This window comes from Zootoca vivipara, chromosome 2 (assembly GCF_965207765.1).
Source record: "Zootoca vivipara chromosome 2, rZooViv2.hap1.1, whole genome shotgun sequence".
NCBI classification, from domain to species: domain Eukaryota; kingdom Metazoa; phylum Chordata; class Lepidosauria; order Squamata; family Lacertidae; genus Zootoca; species Zootoca vivipara.
This window is the reverse complement of record NC_142584.1, coordinates 111,885,046-111,892,346: the sequence shown is the minus strand read 5'-3', so window position 1 is coordinate 111,892,346 and position 7,301 is coordinate 111,885,046.

Genomic DNA, 7,301 nt, shown 5'->3' with positions numbered 1-7,301 from the left:
TGACATCTGTCTTTGAAAACAGTATGGGCTTGCTCTCGTAGTCACATTTGAATTTGTGTCAAAATTTGAATGCAATTGGTCAAGCGGTTTTGTTGAACATTGGAGACTAACACACATGCCCAGTTCACATTTATATATATATAGATGGGTAACTGTATATACTTCCATCATGTTGCCTCTTAACTCACCTTTTCTCTAACAAAAAAAATCCCGAATGCAAAAAGTCCCCTTGGTGGTTTCGGTTGCCCTTTTTCTGAATCTACAGAACTCACTGCCACAAGATGCCATGGCCAGAATGGGTTTAGAGTAGTTGGGTTTAGATGGCTTTTAAAGGCTAACTGGGCAGCACAGGCACATCATGAATGATTGGATGTTTTGTTAGTAGCCACAAATCACCTCCTCCGCCATGAATTTGTCCAATCCTCTTTTAAAGCCATCCCAGTTGCTGGCCATCACTGCCTCCTGTTGGAGCGAGCATGGAGGGCTACACAGGTCCCTCATCACTGCCTTATCCTCAGGGCCAGCCCTATGATGAGGCAGCGTGAGGCAGCTGCCTCAGGTGGCACAAACTGAGGTGCAGGGAAAGGACAGAGCTGGGGGTGCTATGTGGACTGCCCTCAAGGCCTATATTGCTGTAAGATTCAACCACCAATCAAATTGACTTCTTAATGTGCCTATGGGAAAGGGTGCCATCTTGCCCTTTGCCTCAGGTAGCAAAATGTATTGAGCCGGCCCTGCTTATCCTATTGCCCAGGGGTCAGGAAACTTTTCCATGCACATGCCCGCCATTCTTTCCCTGCTGGCTTTCAGAGCCATGACAGGGGAGGAAGAGGCGTCTGCGGCTTCCTTTTTCCCCCCATATAGTTTTTGAAAGTTTGGGGATTTTTAAAAAAAGCTTCTTAGGAGACACAAACTGGCTGACAAATTATTTTAAAAGGAACATTTACAGTATCAACAATATGCGATGTGTCCTGGCTGACTGGTAATTAAAGTGTGTATTTCAGAAAAATAGAAGAATTCTTTAACAAGATATGAAGGGGCATGTTAGAGACTCACCAAAATTATTAAGGGGCAGAATTTAATTATGAATGGGCAGAATTTAATCCTGGTTTAGCCTCCTAGGCTTAAAGCCTTCCACTCGCCCCTGATGCATGCTGAAGGACAAGCTGTTATTATGGTCAAACCATGGCGTCGGTGCCGATGAATGAATGAAGCTGATGGTTCCCAGCTGGTTCATTGCTGTCTGACCCTTTGCCAGAAGAGCCTCATCAGATTTGGTATCTCGTGTGTTGCCAAAGCGTTTGGGATTTGCATAATCCTTAATACAGCCTGACTGGTCAAGAGAAAGGCTATAGTGATGAGTAGTAAAGTATGCTGGAGATGTAAAGAGAAGGATGGACAGTTTTACCATATGTGGTGGACATGCGAGATAGTAAAAAGATTTTGGGAAAATTTATATAATGAGTTGAAAAATATATTTAAGTATACTTTCACCAAAAAACCCGAAACTTTCTTATTGGGTCTTATGGGCGATGAAATTGCTAAGGGGGACCAGAGACTATTTATGTATGCCACAACCGCGGCGAGAACTTTATTAGCCCAAAAGTGGAAAACGCAGGATGTACCAACCATTGAGGAGTGGCAGACAAAAATGATGGACTATGCTGAACTGGCAAAGTTAACCTGTGGGATCCGAAACCAGGGAGAGAAAGTTCCAGAGGGAATGGAGTAAATTCATTGACTATATGGAGAATAACTGTACAAGTTTAAAGACACTTGCAGGACTGAAATAAAGCCTATGAATTTTGTCTGAATTTGTAAAAGGAACTGCGAGATAAGAGTGAAATAATAAAGCTGTATGGAGGGAGGGAGGGAAGTCATAGCTTGAGAGAGCAAAGGACATGAGATGAGGAATATATGAGGTAATTAATAAGTTTTATGTTTGTGTTTGTGTATGTGTGTATGTGTGATTTGTTTAATTGTGTATGTGTGTGTGTATGTGTGATTTGTTTAATTGGAAAATTGGGGGGGGGATTATTTGGGGGGGGGGAGAAGAGAAAGGCTATAGCAGGGATAGGCAAACTACGGCCCGCAGGCCAGATACGGCCCAAGGGGGCTGTTAAACCGGCCTCCAGCCCTGGCCCCCCGCTCAGTCATTCCCGCCACGGAGCTAAACCATCGCGTGCGGGGACTGACTTCTGAGACACAGACACAGCTTTCTCCTGCAGCCAATAGGAAGCCGCAGACACCTCTTCTTCCCCTGCCACCACTTTAAAAATGGTGGAAAATGGTCATAAGTAATCACATGATACTATGATGAGGACTGATCTGAAGAGCCAAATAATTGGTTCAGGATGATGATATTGGGTTGCAACGATTAAGATCGCTGTGATCCTTTGATTGCTGAATAGAAATGACGTGTGCAATTTGGAAGTGCATAAAACATTTTTTTGTATGTGGTTCTTTGCAGCCTCCCCCTTATTTTCGAGGCTGCCCCTATGCGTATTTGAATTTAAATGGAGGTCCATCTTTCCCCTTGGAGCAGGCATCCCCAAACTTCGGCCCTCCAGATGTTTTGGACTACAATTCCCATCATCCCTGACCACTGGTCCTGTTAGCTAGGGATCATGGGAGTTGTAGGCCAAAACATCTGGAGGGCCACAGTTTGGGGATGCCTGCCTTGGAGCCTGCATCCTTTTCTTTTGGGGTTTCTGTGAGGGCACCAACAGGTTGGCGTGCTGAAGGCAGCGTAGGATGCAGTTGGAGCCTGGGTCCAACAGTCCAGGTCAGGAACCAGCCGAGGTTGAGTATCAGTACCGGGGGTCAGGAGAAGCCGAAGTCAGGAACACTGGAATCAGGAACAGGACAAGCAAGGACAACCACGTGCTTCAGCACACCAGTTGCAAGTGTTGGCAAAGCGAGCAGCCGGCCTTCCTTAAGTAGCCCACCTCTTACGAGCTGCAGCTGCCTCCAATTCTTCCCTACGTTTCTCAGCTCTACACTCTACAGCTGTGAAGAGAGGAGGGGAGGGGACCTGCCGGCTCCTCTCCTCACAAGGGCCTGATTCTGACTCAACTCCTTCCTCCTCCTGTTCTGGTCTTCCCTCTTCCCTATCTGATTCTTCCTCTTCTGAGGAGTGCCGCCACCAGTAGGGTTGCCAGACTCAATAGAGGACAGGACTTCTGTGCCTTTAATTGCCCTGCTCTCTTTTGAGTCTGGAAACCTTAAAGAGAAACCAGCAGGCCCTTTGTTTAATTTCCAAGCAAAGGATCTGCTGGTTTCTCTTTAAGGTTTCCAGACTCAAAAGAGAGCAGGGCAATTAAAGGCACAGAAGTCCTGTCCTCTATTGAGTCTGGCAACCCTAGCCACCAGTCTTCTCCAGGTATGAATTCCTCCATTTCCCCAGACTCTTCTGTGGTTGCCGCTTCACCTAGGGGGGCTTGCCACCACTCCTGTTCGTCCGGCACAACCCTGACAGTAACCTCCAGTCTAGGAACCTAGTCCAGCATCTTGCTTCAGCCAGTGGCCCATCCGGATGCTCCCAGGAAGTCCACAAACACACATAGGCCGCAGGGCACGTTGGGAAGAGGGACCACTCTGGAAAATCTGTAGCTCCATGCGGAGGGAAGGGGGCCTTCTAACAACTCTCAGCACCCTTCCCTTTGGGGGAAGCCATGTCGGTTTGAAGTGTTATCATTGCAGCACCCCGTCTTCATCGTGGCCAACCAGATGTTTTTGGGTTGCCCACCAGCAGGCTTGAGCCTAGCAGCAGCCCTGCTTGTGACCTCTAGCCACTGGTACCCAGCTGCGTAGGACATAGACCTCATGGCAAGTGGCCACCGGCAGCCCTCTTCTCCATAAATATCTTCTGCATGACAGCTCTTCCAGATCGCCTGCTTTTAGCCTGCGTTATCCAGCTGACTGGCTCCGATCCGTATCCAAGAAACACATCCACAGCCTTTTCTCCTCAAGGAGCCCTTGGCTCTGATCTCGGTCCCACAATGAAAATTTGTTCTTGTCTTGTAAAGAATGCACTGGGTCCCGTCGTAATAAGCAATGGAATGAGTTGGGAGGGAAAGAGAGGGGTTGTTGGACGAGCTTGGCTTCCCTCCACCGTGTTGTTCAGCATCCGCTCTTCTCATTGCCGTCCAAACCTGCCTTCCCCCTCACGATTCTCGCTCTTTCTCTCCCTCTTTCCAATTCGTGACCTCATCTCTTTCTCCAGGAAAGATCACGACAAGCACCATTGGGGGGCGGAGGGTGGGGCAGTCTGTGGGGAAGGAGGCCAGTGGCAAAGGGTGGATGGAGGGGGTGGAGAGAGTCATAGAGAGGGCGGGTAGGGTGTCCAAACTCACCGGGAGCCAGGGGGTGTAGTGGTTAGAGTGCCAGATTAGGACCTCGGGAGACCAGGCTTCAAATCCCCACTTGGCCATGAAGCTTGTTGGGTGAACCTGGGGGCTGTTCACTGCCTCTCAGCCGTGAATCTACCTTGCAGGGTTGTTATGGGGATTAAGTGAGGAGAGGGGGAGAGCCACGTACACCCCTTTGAGCTCCTTGGAGAAAATGGTGGAATGTAGATTCAATAAGTAAACAAAGAAACAAACAAACTATGGTTAGGGATGGGACAGGGAATTTGGTTCATTGTGCATTTTAATGTGAAATTACCCAATCTGAATTTCCGGAGACAATACAGGAAGAGAAACTCAGCTGTCCTTTGAAATTCACACTTCTCTGAATTTCACCATGCTGTTTGTCCACGGGGAGGGATTGTAGAAATCATAGAATTGGAGAGTTGGAAGGGATCTCTAGGATCATCTAGTCTGATCCCCTGCAATGCAGGAATATGCAGCCGTCCAATATGGTGATCGAACCTGCAACCTTGGCGTTATCATCACCAAGCTCTAACCAACTGAGCTATCACACGCTCATGCAAATGTTGATGAAAATAACATGCAAAATGTTAGGGGAAACTTCTTTATCCCTTTATATCCATCTCTATGTGGAAACATGTACATTAAAATGCTGGTCAGTTTTCACGAGGATTTAAAAGTAGTGATTGCAAACTGTTGCAGAAATGTGGAGAACTGAACTTAAGACTGGCCAAACGATGAACCTGAAATCGACAGATTCATCCATCCCTATCTGTGGCTTAGTTTGGTACTTTAAGAGGCGCTGGACTCCACGGTCCCCATTCATAGTGCCCTGGCTATCAAGCACCTCCTCCAAGAGATGAACTGGGAGTTTTTTTCAGTACCAGGTTTACATCTTTTATTCGCCCAAATCTTTAAATTAAAAGGAGATGTTGTTGTGCTTTTATTTCCAGACTGCTTTTCGTGTCTTATTGTCCTTCTGCCGCTTACTCATCATGCTTTGAGATATCTGGCGGTTTTTAAAATTGATTTTGCAGTTTTAGTTTGTTTGCAGCTTTCCAGGGCTAAATGTATTTTTCTTTTTCTTTTTTAATTTCTAAATGGCCTTGAAAACAATATAAACACATGTCACAGATCTTATTGTCTGCTTACAGTAACAGATAATGCATTACTCTGCCCCTTCCCATGACGAGCAAGAAATGCCAAAGAAGCAGATTTTCCTTGGCAGAATTTCCCTTCGCTTGATGCAAAAACTTTGTATTGTGTCTTGTGTCTCCATGTGTGTACTAGAGTTCATTTATGTATTTTGCAGGACATATACACCACTTGATTGAAATAAAACCTCCATGCGGTTTACAATATAGCTATCATGAAAAAATCCAGTGAGAAACAACTATATGAAGCATAAAAAAATAGTTTGAAATCAACAGCAAGCTAAACACCAGATTTTTAAAAAATGGCAGCATTCGACATTTCTGGATAGGCTTGTCTAAACAAAAAACATTCAGAGTTCAAAATACAGAAAAAGCACTTGCCTGGTGTCCATAGGCAGGGAGTTCTAAAATGTGGGTTCTACCACACTAAAATTTGATTTCCCACAAATACATAACAAGTATTATGTGGAACCTGGAACAGAGCCAGTTCCTATATCTATTGATCTCTATCTATCCATGTATCTGTTATAATTATTGGGTTTTTTTCTGCCATTCATATTTTTATCTGTAAGCCACATTGAGTCCCTGTAGGAGAAAAAGGCAGGGTATAAATATAAATATTAATAATGAGGTTTCCATATTTCAAAAAGTCAAAATCTGGACACAAAAGTTGTTCAGGTTTTTGGGGCAAAGTTGTTATTTGTTTGTTTGTTTGTTTGTTTCTTGCAAACTCTCCAAAAAAGAGAGAGAATTTTTCACCTTTTTTAAAATTAAATAAATCACAATACACCTGGGTTATAGATAATTCCACCCAGATGCCATTTTTGATGGACAAATTCCAGCTCTGTCTGGAAAATTCCAGCCATGTGCCAGCCCTAATTAATATTATTTTATTGTGCATTCATGAAAGCTCAAGGGAAGACAGCCTGCTTCATTTCTAGTTAGTGCATACTGTAACTCCCTGCCCAAATCATGTAACTTCTCCTACCACAAATGTCCCTGGGTGGTGTTATTTGTCCATTTGTCCAGGTTCTGTTTTGCTATAGCGCAAGTGTCCCCCCCCCCCCCCCGAGAGCAATCCGGCACTAAATGCAGGAGAAACAGCATGGAACTATTGATAAAGCAGAACGATGTGTGGTCAGCCCAGCATAAATGTAATATGCTATCATAGCATCAGCATGCCAATGACATCTTGCAAAATACACCTGCAAAAAACGAACAAAAATCAGTCTGGAGTTGCCCCAAAGAGGGGAGCTGCAAGAGACTGTTGCAGTACAGAGTGCTACTTTTTATTTTTTGGGCAGGCTGCCATCTTATACCCAATTAGACTTAGGCATGCTTAAGTAGCGGTGAACTCAGTTAGGATGGTGTTAGGATGGAACTGTCATTCAACCACTCCCTTCCCCCCCTCAGTCCCCCTTTCCCTGCTGTGTTTTGTTTCCCCATTCTGAACAGGCAATCAGCATTCTATGGTCACCGAGCACGCTCAGTTCTCCTTGGGCTGTTTGGGGGGGATTTTCCCACCCCCAAAACTTAGGTTGCCCCACAAAAACAGATTATTATTTTTGTATCACCTTGCTGACAAAGGTCCGTATAGTTAAAGCTATGGTTTTCCCAGTAGTGATGTATGGAAGTGAGAGCTGGACCATAAAGAAGGCTGATCGCCGAAGAATTGATGCTTTTGAATTATGGTGCTGGAGGAGACTCGAGAGAGTCCCATGGACTGCAAGAAGATCAAACCTATCCATTCTGAAGGAAATCAGCCCTGAGTGCTCCC